General features: G+C 36.1%; 1 long non-coding RNA gene across 1 annotated transcript in view; it reads left to right on the top strand.

Moving 5' to 3' along the window:
• Positions 1–18,743, top strand: part of LOC108447777 — a 124,754-nt gene that overhangs the window by 33,514 nt on the left and 72,497 nt on the right. Inside the window, exon 2 of the long non-coding RNA XR_001863465.1 lies at positions 16,945–17,037. This is a non-coding gene — a long non-coding RNA (uncharacterized LOC108447777). The remainder of the gene's footprint in view (positions 1–16,944; positions 17,038–18,743) is intronic.

Below are 18,743 nucleotides of genomic sequence, written 5' to 3'. Positions count from 1 at the left end.
CTGTTCTTCCTACAATTTTTTCTGTCCAAAAACATTACTTCATCTGATCACTTCATTCTCCAGATCCGACCATTTCACAGCTACACTTGATGGATATTATCTTCCTATTCCAATATTAAAACATCCTAGAATTGTTAGGAAGCAGTAGATGTGGGAACCTACTGGTAAAAGAGTTGAATTGACAGGTGGGCTGAGCTATTTCTGTTGCTGCCTGGCCATCAGGATGCTTTGTGGTAAAATATATTCCTTTTTGATACCTTAAATTCATAGATCAGTCATCATTAGTATACTCCTGTTTCCTATTTAAAGCTGGATGAGCAGATGTAAGTTTTGCTTCTCCTGCACATTTTTCTGAGCTGTAGATGTCACTCTAGGGCTGACCAAATGTTGCAGGCTTCTTTCTTATCAAAATAAATTATCAAGTGCAGGTGGAAGGTGCTGAAAATTTTAATTGTTTACTCCTGAAATATTTAAGTTTTTATATGTTAGCTTGAACAGACAGAAATTGCAGTAAAATTCTTGCACTGAATTATGAATTATGGATCGTGGAAAAAAATCAGTTTTTCAGTACCTTACCTGACTGATGTCTCAAGTATTTTTCAGGAAATATAGTTCTAGTGAATGCTAATTTTATTGCATTTAAAAAACCTTTAAAATCCAGATAGATGGCTTTAAAAATTTATTTTGTTTTAATCCCTAACAAACCCAGAAATTTTTCACTATATATGCATTTAGACAGGTACTTTAAGATGACTACCATGCAAGGTTACTAAAGTTGGATGCCATTTAGGTAATCTGCTAGGCTAACTGGATCTCAGCCTTTGCATTCACTTATGTTCAAATACAGTAGTGTATTTACATTAAATTTAAAAACTAGAGCGCCAAGGAACCCTGTTGTGGACAAAACTGGAACCCTACTAGCATGGGGAGCTAGCAATTTACTGTGAGCAAATTAGTATAATAAAAGTCCAATGAAAATAAAGACAGAATTTCCATTAGTCCAGTTAAATTAACACTAACACATGCCAAAATATTAAAGACAGAAAGGTCCTGATCCCTGAGTTCTCAGGGCAGTACAGAGCCTTATGCTTTCTTCTGCCAGGGCTGGGTCCACTCCTGGCTGGGCATGGGATAGGTCCTGGCTGCCAGGCCCTGCCATTGCCCACCCAGGAGAGCCCCAGGGAGCCACCTCTGTGCCGTGAGAGGTATCACTGACAGTGTCTATATTCCAAGGGCTGAGATGAGACGGGGTCTGGATCATGGATGGGGTGGAGTGATGCCCCAGGCTCAGGACAGACAGGGCCAGAAAGGGTCAGTAGTACCTCAATAGCCCTGGAAAACCACCCTGGAAACACCAGGCATTCAAATGAGATATTAAATGCTGGGTGTTGTGGATACTAAGCCTCTTTCTTTCAGAAGCTACCCTACCATGTCTCAAATTATTAAAAAAGCCATTAAAAAACTTTAGGATGCATTTATTTTATTCTATTCCTCTAAAATTTTGCCTAGGAAAGAATAATATACAGAGGTTTATGTCCTTGCAGAAGACCTCGGGTGTTACGGGTACAGTGTTCCCCACTCCACACTATTCACTTTCTCATTCCAATACCTAAAATTGCTTTCTGAAATCTGCCAAGAGGGTCAGATCCACTGTTAAATGGATTTCAAGGCATTTGAGAAGATAAGGGTTCATAGCAAGTTTTGAGCTCTAAAAAAAGGAAAACAATTGGAAGCCTCTCCTTAAACTGAAGGAATGGAGAGGTCTGGAAGGCAGGTGACATGATCTTTTCTTAACTAAAATTTTTGGACAAAATAAAAGGACGCAAAATATTAGAACAACATTTATTTTATTTTTTTTTAACTGCTATATACTTATATGTTGATATATCTAATAAAGTCACTCCAATGCTGGATTAACATGGTAGAATTTAAGTTTATAACTTTGGTGTAGCCAAATGGATGACATTTCTAGAGAGAAAACCTGCCTCTGGAAAGTACAAAATATGTATTCTTAGAAAATGAGTGAAGGTACTGTCCATTTGAGTACACAAATACAGTAAACATTTATGGAAATTATTCATCTGAGACAATGTGTATTAATTTTTAATGAGGCACGTAAAATAGCAGCTTGAAGATAACTTTCATCCTACTTTATCTGGTCTGCCAATGCCCTGAATAGTGCTTTTTCAATTGCTATATATCTTCAAAAACTTTGTCTTTTGCCTCTAAACCAGAACACGATAGATATGACTAAATTTCTTTCAGAACACTTCTCAAAGAAAATCAGTGTCTTTAATTATTTATCTCATACAACTTGTTCAGTGATATAGGTTTTCCTTTTTTTCCTCCTGTACTGGTCATTCTCTTTACAGCTGGCATTAACTCATTTCTTCTCAGTCCCTCTGTAAGTGTAATCAGATTTTTCAATAATTATACAGATCCTTAAAAAACTGGTTCCATTACTCCATAGGATGAACCATTGCCCCTTGTTTCTTCCAGAACACCTTCAAAAAATTCCATGCTCTTTGAAAATGACTGTTCACATGTCCAGCTTTTCCATTAGGAAAACTGGGGAAAAAGCTGTTGCATAACAGAAAACTGCCATTCTCAGCATGAAGAGGCTGTGCCAGAAACTCTTTATTCAACATGTATTTGCTCCTCCCTGGCCAGGACTGCCAAGACATTGCTGAGGATCCTTGGTTTTACTGCCTGTGCTCCGGACCATCTGTGATCCAGCCGAGCTCTGGGCCCTTGGGCTTGCTGCTGGAGAAGCCTGCTGCCATGAGAAGCACATGCCTGGTTCATTACTCTTAAATGATTACATTGTATATGTTCTGTGATCTTTTAATTTGTCTGGCCCTTGACCCTTTTAGGCCAAGAGGACAAATCTAAACATGAAATCTATGTATTTGATTCAATTGCATGTGAAATCTTTTACTAGTATGTAAACATTTAATTTAAAAAATTAGAGTCCTATTTAATTTCTTAAACTTTTAAAAGTCATAGTCTGTCTTAAATTGCTTTTCAGTGTGACTTTAAATATACCTCCAGCAGAGACCTTTCCTGACAGCTTGTGAAATCAATGTGTTAGCTAAAACATTTAGACATAAATTTTTGCAACTTTTGCAGCTTGTTACTGAGTGTAATAAAATTCTACACTATGATGATTCTTTCTGAAAGTAGGCATTTGTACATATACACTGTGGATCTGTCAAAGATGATGTTTAACTGCTCATTGTAGTGACTCTTGAACTGATATGACAATGTAAATCCCGGGAAGTCTTTACATAATTTTCTTCTTAAGTTATGCGTAGAGACTTATGTCTTTTCTGAATGTAAAAAAATCAGAATGGCATTTAAAAGCAATGGTATTCAGGACATATATGCATCATTCTATTATCTACAAGCTCAATAAGAAGCTTAACTTCCCTTTGCTGTCAACATTTTTTGCTTCAAGAACAATTTAAAAATAAGGAATAGTTAATTTTGTGGCCCAACAGATCTTTACATCAAGCACTGCGTGACTAAATACTCACTCATTGCCATTTTAATAGAAATACAAATAGGAATTTTTAGCGGAGAATCTGGCTTTGTTTCGTGCAGGATTGTCTCAGCTTAGTGACATCAGCTCCAAGTTGTTTGTTTGCCTACCCCCATAACATGGGTCTTGAGTAGAACAAGCTTTATGACAGGACCCATAGCGAGCAGAAAGATTCCAGCCATGGGATCTTCATGAATCTCAAGAAATATTCAGACATAGCAGAGTATTGATCAGGTTGGAGGTCTTTGGGAGAGCCTTGAAGAACTTAACTAGGCTTTTCTATTACAATAGTCATGTAAGTATCAAGGAAATTGTTTTTTCATAAAGCAGACTATAACTTTTGAAGCAAAAGGGGTACTAAGCATACCAGAAAGTAACATTACTTTGTGGGAAAGATTTGCTGCAGTCGTAATCTTTTTCCCTTGGACTGACATTTAAATCACTTAAACATTTCTGTGTTGTTTATTTTTAAATGAAATTGAAGATTTATTATGGTAAAGAAACAAAATGAAAGAGTAGCATGCACAGAAGTCAATAATTTAGGAGATACAGTGTCAAGACCACAGCAAGTAGAATTAACCTGTGACATTGTAGCTGTGGTAAACAAACTGCAGCAATCAATAATGAAATTAATCAACTTCAGATAAGTGAACAAAGAGATTTGCCTCAGATTTTGGTCAAAACCCAGTCAAAGGATTCCTCCTCCAGCTGATGGAAAAGTGTGTGGGTGTTCAATCAAATCCTGGATGAGCAATTGATGAGATTAATCCATGTGTACTCAAAAGATGGTAGAGAGTTCTTCAGCATGGAAAAATGCACCTCATATCTAAGCTGATCTTACTAAAACTACAGGATCAACTATGGGTGTTGTGCTCAACACTGGTATAGTCCATGGCTATGGAAGCCTCTGGTGGGGTTACAAAGGAGGAAACATTATACTGTGTCAGCTGCGTTTCTTCCTTCCCTCTTCTCCAAACATTTTGTGTATGATAGATAGGAACTGAGAAGGTGAAGAGGAAGCCCAGGGCACTCCTTTTGAATGTGATTGTGTGCAGATGCAAAGATCAACGGAGAAGAAAAGATAACTCTCACTTAATAGATTTGAAATGGAATTATTTAGTGCTTGGGACCGTCCTATTGAGACCATCACACCTATGGCAAGATACACTTTTCAGTAAGCACGTTTTTGTTTCCTACCCCCTGCATTCTATTCCCATACTAATAGTGAGAATGTAACTGGGAAATGCTACTGCAAGCAACTCAAAATCTTTGTGGGCCTTCCAGCTTTGCATTTGTACTGGGAATTAAGTCAAAATTTTTTTAAACACTACGTAATTAATATTGGTGTGTTGTCTGTATATACAGGCATTTCTTTACTTCTCCTAACCAAAGATTAGAAAGTATTTCTGTTTTTATCCCTGCAGTTCTGCAAAAGCCACAATCTAAAAGAAGAGATTTAAGGCCCTCCATCCTCAAATTGACAAATATATACTAATGTTATTTCAGTATTATCATTGAGTCTTATATAATTTTCCATCTTTTCAATTGAGTTTCCAGCTATCTCTATGTAGAGAAACAAGATAAAAATTTTCCCTAACATGAAAGAAAGTAAAAACTGTAACCAGATAGGAATCAAACCTGAGGGGTGGAAAAAAAACCCTCATGGTTTCTGGTTTCATAAGCAAAACATTCAGAATTTTTCTGGCTTGTGTTCTTTAGTACTGGTAAAAGTACTTTATGAATAATTTTGGGTAGCCTTACTATCTAGGTTGGCTGACTAAGCATTTGGCCTTACAAAACAGAGAATGTGACCTGTTGGAGAAGAAAGCATAGTCCTTTCCAGTTTAACACTTGAAAGATACACATGAAATATTTTGAAAATTGAAGGAACTGCAGCCCATGGGGACTCAGGTTGGACCAGTCTTTTACTGAAGGTCTGTAGCCCAGCCTGGAGAGGTTCAGGAAGAATTGTAGCCTGTGAGGAGGTCCCATGCTGGGGCAGAGAAAACTTTGAGGAGGAAGGAACAGCAGAGAGGAGCTCTTACAGACAGACCACAGCCCCACATTCCTCATCAGCCTTATTTGCTCTGGGAAAGAAGGTAGAGGAGACAGGATTAAAGGGGTAAAGTGAAGCCTGGGAAGAAGGGGAGAGCTTTGTCTTTGCTTCTCACCACCCAACATGGTTTCTAATTGGCAATAAATGAAAATAATTTTCCCCAAGTTGATTCTGTTCAGTTCACCACAGTAAGTGTTCCAAACACACGTGTCAAGGCAAGCATATAGGAACAGAGTAAACATATATGATACATAGCAGAGTATGTATACTTGTATTCAGTAGCCCTCAGTGAACAAATCCTTGGAGGAAAAAATCAAATTACTTTTGCAATCCTTACAAGAATTTATTGCCTTCAGTCCCCTTTGGCTATTTTCCAGATTACTTATCCATCATGTGAAGACTTTTGTTTGTAACTGCCATCCATTAGTTTTATCTGATATCACCTAATTCTTTTTCTGGAAATGACAGTGAAAAATGGATTTCTACTTTTTTCACTGCCCCTCAAGACCATGAAGAACTCTTTCATATCTCCTTTGGTCATCTGTTCTTCCATTTCCACTGTTCAGTGCACAGAAGCCATTTCAAGTCACTCTTGTAATCCTTTCTCTGTACATCTTCAAAAATTCCTTTGAATCCTTTTTCAGAGGTAGGGGATCAGTACCCATAACTGCACACTATATTCAGGATGCTACTGAACCATGGATTCATAGTGTGTCATAAATCCCCTTGTTTCCTTTTTCTTTCTCAAGAGTTTCTGGCTTTAAAATTATTATTTTTTTGATAACTTCTGAATACTGAGCCAATATTTTATATCTATCTATTATAGTTCTAAATTTTCATCTGAGCTGTCAGTCAAAAGACCACAATCCAATGGACAGCATTTGACATTTATTTAAAATGAATTTAATCTGTAATTATTAGAAAAAAAGTTTGAAATTCTTCTCTTGATCCTGATTTACCTTTAGTAGCTTAGCATCAATAACAAAATTTGTCACTTTATTATGCACCCCTTTGGACAATATGTTGAATTGCACAGATTCCCTTGGTGATCTGAGATGCTACTCTTATCTCCCTTTACTGAAAAAAACTTCCTGTCCCATTTTTCCAATGTTTTGATTAATTATTCATCCATTCTTCACCCTGAAATTGCCTACATAGGTCATTACAGCATAAAAGTACTGTGAGCAAGTAAATTTTCACAATCTGCAAAATGGAGTAAGCCATGTTACAACTCCTGACTCGGCTGGGCTCCAAAACCTAATAGAATATAGGGATCAGCTTCTGTTTCAAAAACAGAAGCCTAGTTTGACTATGTGCCATTTAGCTGATGCACTGACCATGAGCTATTAATTAGTTGTGGCACTCTGTTTTCAGCTGTATAGGAAAATATTTTCTATGGCAGTATAAGTAAGGACCTGTTAATGCATTATTTCTGAAAAAACAGAATTAACATTCTTTCGTTAGTCAAAGATTTAGACTAGTGGTCTGGCTGTTCCTAGAAGAAGGGGTGCCTTAAAAGGAAGACTTTTCTGGACGTCACTGTTATGTGTTGTAACAGTGTGTGTAGTTGCATAGCAGTGAAGCTAAGAGGAAAATACAACAGGAAGAAGACAGCATTCTTTCTCAACAATATCTATTGTATGTGACAGAAGGTTAATGTTTCAGTCAATTTTTGGCATGAGATCATTTTTGAATAGTTTACCAAGCATAGTCAGTGAGGGACAGTCACGTCTCAGTTGCCATGCAACTATGTAAATTGCAGGAGAAAAGAACAGATGTTAGTCTTCTTATGCAAAAATTATAGTTAATGAAAAACATTCTTCTTGAGAAAAATGTTTAAATGCATGTCATCACTAATGAAGATGTAAATAATTACCATGGCCTTTTTGTGACACCTGTATTTAAGTTAAAATGTTAAGCAAAATATAACGTACATTGCAGTACAATACGTGTTACCTGAAGATGTTATTCAGTTCAAGAAAGAGAAAGACAAGAAAAATCTAAACTTGAGGTTCAGCAAGCATACTGCAATATTGGTGCAATTTGATGCTATGAGATATGATACCTGTTGAAGCTTGCTATGGATCTCTAAGAATATGAAATTAGTGAGTCAAATCTGGTTGATCAATGCCTTGTGTTCACGCTGAAATAAATTGACAGACTAAAAAATTTTGTAAAACAATCTAACACCATGCCACTGCCAATAGTTGTCATATGTTATAGCAGCTTCTTCTAGCATTGTACTTCGATCTGAACTCAATTTTTTGGGAACCAAACAACTGAAGATAATTAATATTTAATTTTTAATAGGAACATATTATGCTAGAATATAATTTCCTAATTTTAGATCCACAAAATTTTCCCAGGATCATTCTCTTCAAGTGAGTTAACACCTTAACTGACACTATTCTGCAATGCAAAGGTGTGGAAGATGAGTCTCTTTTTCCAGTTTTGGAGTCACATGCAGACCGTTGGGTATAACTGCAATGTATTTAAAAACCAAAAATACGTGTGAATTGAGTATTCCACAGATAGACTCCTGTGAAGCAGAGAGAAGATGAATTCAGGATCCATTTCTTTTTAGTTATTAAAAAAAAAATCAACCCTCTAACATCACCTTCAAAGCCTACCATTCATCTCACCTAAAATTTTGACAAATATTCTAAAATTGAGTTACTATTTATTGAAATGCCTAAATCTTCACTTAGGGGAGAAGAAATGTCAGCTTCAGGTAGAGAATTTTTCTACTGATCCTGGGCATCAAATGTCTTTGAGAAATACTTTTCTCAGCCATAAAAGGAGTTTTGTAAGCTAGTTTCGAATGGGTCATGAAACTTCATATAGCTGGAAAAGGTAAAATCTATTTTGAGCTTTGCTATTTTCACAGCTCTAACCATTGTTTATGTAGATATGTATTAGAAACCATGTGGGATAGTTCAAAATTATGTTTGAAGAGAGATAAATAAAAGTACAGTGCACATGTTCAGGGAACAGAATATGACTCTCACTTGAGAATCCCTTATATTGCAGCAGAGTGCTCTTTGGAAAAAAGTACAAAGAAATATGAGGATGTGAATGTTTAAAATCTAAAACAGATTTCCTTAGGGTCTGGCTATGGTTAAAATACATTCATCCTAAAGCATGTTTTTTACTTTCAATTCTTTCTGTGAGATTTATTTGAATCTTTTGTTCTGCGTGCTTCACTGGTTGCACCCTTGGCAGACCCGTGTATCAGTAGGGAGATACGTATGTGCTCTTAAATGTTTTTTGGACATGGACATTTAATATGACTGGAAAAGTTGGTCTTTCTTTGGACCCTTGATAACTAGTCTTTTTTTCTGAAATGGTATATCTGAGATTTTTCTAGCACAGTTTAGATAAATAAATAGTGAGCCTTACCAAGGTTTATTAACAAAATTTACTTCACGGTGCATCCTTCAAATATCACAGAATCACAAAATCACAGAATATGCTGAGTTGGAAGAAACTCACAAGGATCATCAAGTCCAACTCTTGGCCCTTCACAGGATCATCCCTAAAAGTCACATCATGTGCCCAAGAGCATTGCCCAAACACTTGAATTCTGGCAGGTTGGTGCTGTAACGACTTCCCTGGGGAACTTGTTCCAATTCCCAACCACCCTCTGGGTGAAGAACCTTTTTCCAATATCCAGCCTAAACCTCCCCTGACACAACTTCAGGCCATTCCCTCGGGTCCTGTCACTGGGCACCAGAGAGAAGAGATCAATGTCTGACCCTCCTCTTCCCCTCACAAGGAAGTTGTAACTGCAATGAGGTCTCCCCTCAGCCTCCTCTTCTCCAGGCTGAACAGACCAAGTGACCTCATATGGCTTCCCCTCAAGGCCCTTCACCATCTTCTATATACAGGGTTCTTGTTTATTTAGAAGGACTTTGATTTTAAGGCATTCTTTTTTTTTCAAGGAGATGACATGGAATTTTTGTGCAACAGCTTTTATAATAGTAATTATGCTTAGGAACTCTATCACAGAATGAAATGTCAGTTTTTGTATTTAAGCAGTTAATAATTTGAAAAGTATAAATCTCACAGTTATTCACTGCTTTAGAGTCAGGTTGTTAAATCTTCCAACTGTGACATTATTTTCAAGGTTGGTGCTGTTGCCTGTCATATTCCACATATAATTTTTGCAGTATACTTCATCTTTATTCCTCTATTTTCCTTCCAGAGGTAAATATTCAAGGTGTGTTAAAGTTAATTTAACTAGGGAGTTTTTACATTATAGGATTTCTGAAAACATTGATTTGTTTTTTTCCCTTCTTGTGTCTGGTAGTTTTTGTTTGATATCTCGGGAATGCCATCACTATCTTTGACCTGTAGTCAGTGAAAGACCTTTACTGGCCTCAGTATCTATTGAAGAGGCCATATGGTTATGTTTACTTTATTTAAACACAAGTATTTGATTAAGTTAAAACCTAAAATAAAAGCACCTCTAAAAACATTTGATTCTCTTTTCTGGTAAAAAAAAAAAGAAGATGATGTTGAACGCAGAACTCAGGCTATGCTTAAAGCAGTACTTTTTGCTCTCTAACTGTAGTTTAACGCTGATATTTTATCACGTTAACAAAGACATGTAATAAGGTTCCTACGACACAATTGCAGATAATAGAACATAATTATATGTTTATGTAGCTTATTATAATGTTGCTTTTATCAAGCTGCACAGAGGAAGAAAAAAGGCTTGTTATATACCATACCTGATGAGCATGGCTGTTTCACTGTATGAGCTAGTGAGAAATGCCACTGTACTATGTAAATTTGCATGCGTAAGAATTATGTTGAAAAACCAAAATAATGTATTGTATCAATAAATTTCAAGGGAAAAAAATAAATATTTTCCTCTAATTAGTAACGGAGAAATTTTCCACCATAATTGGATATCCTGGTGAAATAATTAATTGTCTTGGATTTTGTTTCTTTTCACAGAATAGAATTGAAATTGTAGTATGACTTTGCATTATGTTTTCATATATGTCAAATTACTACAGAAAGCATATTTTTATTTTTCTATGACATTCAATATCAGGTTTTGTCATAAATGTAGGAAGGCCAATTTTCTAGGAATGTAACACAAAAAGTGTATGATACCTCTGAAAAAGCAGTCAATCTGAAATATCTTTTGAATCTTGATTTGTAATCACAAGAGCACCTGGGTGCCCCTATCAAAAGCTGACAGGTATTCTTGATTCAACAAGTTTCATATTTTTTATTCTGTCTATATCTTGAAACTAATTTATTATGTTAGTATGTGAAAATACAGTTTGAGAGAATCAAAGAAGGTAAATAAAAGAGGAAACATCTGCACTATCTTTTACTTTCAGAGTAATGCCATCAAAATTGACTAAATATTTTCCAAATAAATCCTCTAAAGTAATATGCTAGTATTTGTGTGGTTTCTGAACAAGTAAACATTTGCCAGCAGTGACTGCTGTAAACAAGTTGCATTACCCAATTAATTTTTGTAACAATATTAAAATTTTGTCATTACAATCATGCCGCACATTTATTACTGGTGACGCAGCTTAGTCTATTCAAGCATCATATATGAATAATTTAAATTGAAAAACATTTTTATACATTAAATGTACAAAGAAATTCTCACTAATACTGCAGAAGTTTTCGTGTTCTGTTAGACATCATAAAATATTAATATTATTCAGGATAGGGTTATAACCATCACTTTATTAAATAAATATGATATTTTACTAGAATTGCTTTCATTTAACCTTGGGGTTGCAGTTCCTTATTTGTCTTTTATAATATGAGTGCATGGCATAACAGGTCAGCTAGGAACTCTGCGTTATTGGAGAACTGTCAAGTAAAGACCTACAATAAAAGAACAAGGATTTATTCCTTTATTCTGATTCTGTGTTACTTTACAGCGGTATAACATGTAACATTTCCTTTCCATTTAAGAATATACCAGCTAATATGTTCTTAAATGAACTTAAGTTCGATAAAAACTTAAGTTCGACAAAAACTTAAGTTCAAGAAAACGAACTTAAACCCAGACAGATTTCTAATGTTTTTTAGTAAAAAATAAGGTAATATAGGGCCAAATGCCATAAAGTAAACACGGATAGAAAATATTATATTGAGAATTATTTCATAATTCTCAATGTGTCCTTATTGATTTGTACTGAGAACCATTGATAACATACTGGAAAATATATTCAGCTCATACTGTATACAAAGTGTGTCAATGTTTTACACAGAGCAGCTTATATAGCTCAGTGCAGAGTTCTGCTTAAAAAAAATGATGGCACCATATGGCTCTCTGCTGCTCAAAGCCTCAGTCTCCACTTCCACTGTTGAAAGTTGTTATTGTCAAAACAGATGAAGCACAATGTCACTGAAGAAAATTACCTTAAGGCAGATCTAACATAGAAGGCAATCTATCATTTAAAGGGACAACTTTCTTATGCTCATTCAATATTTTTCTGATGATCTGGAATTTGAGAATTTTTGGTTGACACACTAAAGAAAGAATTAAACAAAAGAGTCTGGGACCTACATAATTAACATTTTTCCATTACAAAGTGATTTCCCACAATCATATGGGGATAGAAAAAGGATAATATCCATTCTCATAGTTCTCTATGAAGAATGGCATGGCAGAAAATGAGCTACATTTGATGATGAGTCAATATGATGACCCAATGAATGTCAATGCCCATCCCTAAAGCCCACTCAGCCCCATGACAGAACTTCGGGTAAAGATTTCACACAAGTTTTCTGTGATTCAGTTATACTTGAAAGTGTCAGTAACCCTTAATCATTCATTGTCTTAGAGAACCATGTAGAAGTTCTGCTTCAATGCCGAGCCTCTCTGTGCCAAAATACAGGAAGAAACAGCATTTGCCTCACAGGTTAAACTTCCAAAGGAAAGGTATAAAAAATGAAGAATCAGTGACCTTGAAGTCATATTATTATACACTGAAATAGTGCAGTATTCCTCATTATTCTGCTACATAAATAACTATTTTAAATATTTTTGTCCATGGAAAGCAACAGCTACTAGCAATGCTTATAAATTAATTAAAGACTAGTTAGGTCTGCTCGTCAGAATTTCTTTGAAGTACAGTCTGTGAGAAATGGGTGTAAGGTATGATTTGGCATCTGGTTTGTCCATAATGGATGAGAAGGCAAAGCTGATGTTCAGAGTATGTAACATTAGGGGTATTTTTAAATTTCTTAGTGCCACTGGAAAATATTTTCTATTCAAATATATTTTTCAGTTGTGTGCTGTTCAGTTCAGCATTTCTGTCTTGGAATGCATTCTTGGTTAAAATATGGAATAGGAAAATCATGTTTCTGAGGGCAGAAATGTTTTACTCTTGGTATTTATATTTCTCCTTTCTGCATGACTCCATGTTTGTAAACTGAATTTATGAACTTGCATCAATGTAGGGTGAATTCTCTGATATTTACAGTACCCTGAAATTTCAACCTCAGCAGCTGAGTCATAAATCTTTCACATTTTGTATAATTTAGTCATCAGTTTCTCAATTTCTTGATTGTTCAATATTCTATTATATGTTGTATTAGGCTTATAAATGGAATCTTAGATCACTGTGCATAGAGTATAATATAAGTTCTTCAATTTTGATTACAGGAGCCAGAAAATGCTACATAAATCATTTCAAACCCTGCAAATCAAATTATATTTTCCCTTTTGAACTGTAAAGAAAAATCTATCACCATAAAAACCCAAAGTCTTTTTGTTACACTGGTATAAACTGGACTATGTAGACTTTAAACATAGCATCATCAGCTTATAAATTTAGCACATCCTCATTTTTAGAGGACAGAAAGAAAAGGATATTTATTAAGAGAAAACAATACTCATAACAAGAGGGAAAAAAGTGTGGGTGTTTGGGGTAGGATAGAGATGGTCCCATATGTGGGACCTTGACTTCTCTTTTGGGCAAGGGTTCACAATGACTGTTCTCTATCATCTTCTTGTCCTGCTTATCCTTGTGTATTGTTTCAAAGAAAAGTTGATGTATTATTTCCCAAGTAATAAGGTCAGGACAATTACCAACAGTTGCCCAGATCCTTCTTGATTTTCTTGAATATAGACATAATTCATCTTTCCCAGCCCTAAGGGAACTCTGCTTTTGAGCAAGTCCTCACAATGATATCATCCAGCACTTCTAACCATCCTGGGTACCTTCTAACCACCTAGTAGATTTCATGGGCTTGTAGAACTCCAGTTTGCCTAAGTGGCTTATTTAATTTTTCTGCTGTGGGTTATATTTCCCCTATGCCACACTGCCTCGAGGCCAAGATCTGGGAGGCCTGAGGGCAGATTTATCAGCAAAGACAGAGACAAAGAAGCTAGCAAAAACCTTTTCTATTTCTGTGTCTGTTGTCAAATAAAGTTCTCTAGGTGTAGGAACATACTATTTCAGTCTATCTTTGACTGGCAAAGCCACAACAGAGCCCCTCCCTGTCCTTCACTTCCACTGGCAAATTCAACTACAATTAAGCTTTGCCTTTCATTATTCCACCTCTTCATGCCTGGGTGATGTTTCTGTATTCTTGGTAGAGCCTGGATCATTATAACCATATTAGTTTGGGCACAGCTATCCTAAGAATTTACCATTTGTAAAAAACACCAATATATTTTATAATTACCTCAATAAACCTTGTATTACAAAATGTTGCAAACTGATGATATTATTGTTGATTGTTGTTGATGAATCAAAGCCAAGGATCTCTTAATTGAGTCATCTAATCTTGTAGACTTTGTATGTATAACGATACTTGTGATTTGTTAATAAAAGACAGATGTGGAAAATCTATTATAAACATTAGGCTCACATATGTTCCCTGTTACTTCATCATGTCACAAACATTTCACAGTTTTAAGTGGATTTAAGCAACATGAATAATTCACAAACTAAATGAGCTGAGTAGTCAGGATGCAAGTAAGATTTAGAAAATGGCTGCAAGTAAAGTTCAAATGTATGACCTGAGACTGTATGTTTAAAACAGTAGTATTTGGCTTATTTCAGCAAATCTTACACAGAGTAGTGATTGCACTCCTGTTTCTGTCAGTGGGCCTGATTCTACATTCATTAGTGGCACTTAATACCCTACTTTGCACGTAGCCTCTTGTGAAATTAAATCTGTATAATTATTCAGTGTAAGTAAAGGTAATGAATTTGAGCCCAGTGGGATTGTCTCAAGAGATAACCTATAATTTGTTGACGTATTGACACTTATTGCTTGCTGGCTTCCATCTGTTTCTCAGTTTAACAAAAACTCTGTTTATGAAGCTTTTAAATGTTTCACTCTGCTACATTTGTGAAAGTCAAATTCAAAACATGGCTGAGTCAAACAATTGAAATGACAGCAAATGATAAAAGATAAAGGAAGTATTTACACTACAGGCGGTTGATGACTAGCAAATATCTCTGGTATCCTCAGCATGAGCTTGTGTTCATGACTGTAGACTCTGTACAGACTCAAGATGGAATAATCCTTTTTTTGCTGATATCCATGTTTCTGGTTGTGCTGTGTTTGGCTGGTGGCAATTTCCTTCACTGTATGAAGCCATGTTTTTATTTGTGCTGTTGATAACACATTATCGCTGAGCAGGGGTTATGCAGTCAAGGTCTTTTCTACTCCTCATCCTGCCCTGACAGTGAGAAGGCTGAGGGTCTGCCATGTGTTTGGAGGGGACACAGTTGGGACAGCTGACCCCAACTGACCAAAGGGAGATTCAATACCATATGATGTCATGCTCAGCCCAAAAATCTGAGGTAGGAAGAAGAAAGAGAGGGACATTTTGAGTGATGGCATTTGTCTTCCCAAGTTGCGGTTATGTGTGATGGAGCCCTGCTTTCCTGGGGATGACTGAACATGGGAAGTGGTGAATTAATTCTTTCTTTCTTTCTTTTGCTTTGCCTACTAAACAATCTGTATCTCAACCCATCAGTTTTCTCACTTTTCTGATTTTCTCTCCCATCCCATTGGGGAAAGGTGAGTGATTGGCTGTGTTGTGCTTAGTTATCACCTGGGGCAATACTGGTAGTGTTCTCCTCTTGTTTTAATAAACTTTGAAAGTGTCAGATAAAAGACAATATATTGGATGTTCATGAAGATACCTTAAAACTAAAATGAGACCCATTTCACCTCCATTCTTTTAAAAGACTAGAGATAGTTTAACTAATGGTCAGAGTAGATACATTGTTCCACAGGAATACTTTAAGCTGAAGAAATTCACATATTTTATGTCAAAAGCAGAGCAGGATAATGAGAAGTGAAATAAATATTCAAAACTTCCCCTTCCCCCTGCCTACTTCCCAACCCTACCTCCTCCCCTGAAGTGGCCCAGGGGATGGGTGGGGGTTATGGTCATTGTTCCTGCTGCTGCTCAGGGAGAAGAGTCTTTCCCCTGCTTCAGTGTGGGGATAGTTCTCCATGAGCTTCTCCAGTGTGAGTCCATACCACAGGCAACAATTCTCCATGAACTGCTGCAATGTGGGTCACTCCTCCACTGGCTGCAGTCCTTCAAGGACAGCCTGATCCAGCATGAGACCCCACAGGGTCAAAAGTCCTACCAGGAAACCTGGTCCAGCCTGGGCTCCTCTTTCCCGGGGTCTGCAGGTCCCTGCCAGGAGCCTGCTCCAGCATGGACCTCTCACAGGTTCACAGCCTCCTCTCAGGCATCCATCTGCTCTAGCGTGGGTTTCTTCCAGGGGCTGAGGTGGATCTCTGCATCCCTATGGTCATCCATGAGTGGCAGGGTACAGCCTGCTATCAAAACCTGACCATGCAAACCCAATATATCATCCTTCCACGGGTTATGTAAAACAAATTTAATACAGGATAAAAAGGTATTACTTAGCCTTGATGGAAAAGGTTTCATCTCTTATCTCAAGTCATCTTTCCAGTGGTCTTTACAGAGTAGTTTTATGTTTCAGTTCTTTAACCTGAGTGTATTTGAGAATACAAATTTTAAAGTTTATTTTCATTTATAATAGTCCCTGGTATTTCTCTTTCTAAAAGTAAATTTTCATAAAAATTTAGAACTGGCAGAAGATAAACACTGATTTTTTCTGTATTATCTCTAAGGAAAAAATAACTGTTTATAAAATAGATTACATTAAAATATTTCTAATTTCAGATGCAGAATATTTTATTTTATTTTTATTCCTAATTCTTTCCCCATTTTAGAGGGGAAGAGGGGGTTATGAAGAAGATATTGCATTCAGGTTAACTTTAACTGTCTTGTACTGCTTGTTTGCTTTAAGAAATATCATTCAAGGTGTCATATATCCCGATTCTCTTTATCTGCTAGAAATCCCTGTTTGAACAAAATTTCTGAGGCACATCATAGGAATCCCACTGGGAAGACTGAGTCATCAGGACCTGAATGGAGCTGCAAAAAGAAGTAAGTACTAATTAGTGTTCCTAATGAACACTATGACCTGAAATAAAATGTTAATTTTGGATAAGTTAAAGTACAGAAATCCTACTAAATATTTTCTCAGTAAAAATAGGCTTAGTAAAAGCAATATTTTCCATACAAATCTTGTGGGAAACCTGTTAACTTGGTCTAATTATCACATAGAGTTACCTTACTCAGACATTGTTCTGAAACAATATACTTTGAAATAATAAAAATAAAAGGCCCCTGGTTACCCAGAGCATCAAAGGCAGTGCTTTGTATAGTGTTTAGTTTATTAATATAAAAATTTTTAAAATAAAGACCAGAGTGATTTTGGGTTTAATTTGGAAATAAGCATTCTGTCTTTCTGTTGTTCTGAGAAGGAAAGAATGCAAAAAATATTAGTTTTATATTTGGACAGGTAGTAGATTATCACACCAAAGATCAAACATTCTGGAAGAATTAATTTTTTGCATTAATTTCTGCAAGACCTTAATTGTCTTAATAGCATGCACAATATGCATTTTCCTGAAATATGATGACTTATTAAGCTCCATCTGTCATTTTTGACCTTATTATTTCAGAAAGACGCTCTCAGTAAACTTTTCTGTGTCTTCATGACATTGCACTAAAATGTCAATTTCTGTCTGAAAATGTAAAGATAAAATAAATCTATAGGCAGCTTGTCAGAGTTGATGATGTCATCATTTTATGTTTGGAAGGAGAAAGGCAATTTGTTGTTTTGGTTCTAGTTTTGGTTTTTTGTTTTTTTCTTCATTGAAATTAAAATCCTTGTTGTGACTGTTCTGTTTATCTTCATAACTGGGTTAAGCAGTGCTGGACAGGTAGCATGGATCTTTCTTTTCAAGTATTTATTGAGCATTTCAACAACAAATCCAATCCAAGAGAGCTTATTGCTCCACATGTATCAATAGATAAGGGAATATCATCCAGCTGCATATTCTGACAGTGATTTCAGCTCAGCAGCACACAGTTCCTACGTGGTAAACTGAGTGTCAAAAATGTAGCCAGAACTGCCTGCACAATGTTCATATCTACCCTGCCATAGACAGTGAGCTGAATCTGTTCCACACTGAGGAACTTCTGGTTTATGTGGCCAGATTTTATTCACACTTTCAGAGGAATCCTTCAGCTCTGTGAGCTTCTGAGTGTTTTCATTCTGTAGTTTGGTCATTAGGCTAGGTGGATAACTGATTTAAATCATCACTAGAACTCCATTGTGGTTAAGAGATTTTTTTCCTCATTGAGAATATATGTAACCTTCAAATTTCTTTCTTTGTTTGCATCTTGCTTGTAAAACCACTTGATAGAGAATCCATATAAAAAGGTCTATCAAAAATGTAGATTTATTTGGTCTACAGTTCACATGCTTCATAAACAGACTATGCTCAAATAATCATTATGTATTTTCCATTTCATACCTGTTCATCTGTAATAGCCAATTTTTGGAACTGCTGGTGGATAGATACTTGAACAGTTGGTGTGTAATTGACATTCAATATACACATCTGAGATACAACACTGAAACTCTTTTTCTATTTTAGCAAAAGATTGGATAACAATCAGAGCTAGTGTTACCAGAGGGCAAAGTGTCAGGAAAGCAATCAGCAGATGAGCAGATAAAATGGTGGTGGAATGGTATCACATATCCGATGAGGCTGAGAAGTAATGATCAAACAAGGCTAGGG

The sequence above is a fragment of the Corvus brachyrhynchos genome, unplaced genomic scaffold (genome assembly GCF_000691975.1).
Source record: "Corvus brachyrhynchos isolate BGI_N302 unplaced genomic scaffold, ASM69197v1 scaffold23, whole genome shotgun sequence".
In the NCBI taxonomy this organism is placed as follows: Eukaryota; Metazoa; Chordata; class Aves; order Passeriformes; family Corvidae; genus Corvus; species Corvus brachyrhynchos.
Note: the sequence above shows the minus strand (reverse complement) of the source record. Positions and strands in the feature narration are given on the sequence as shown.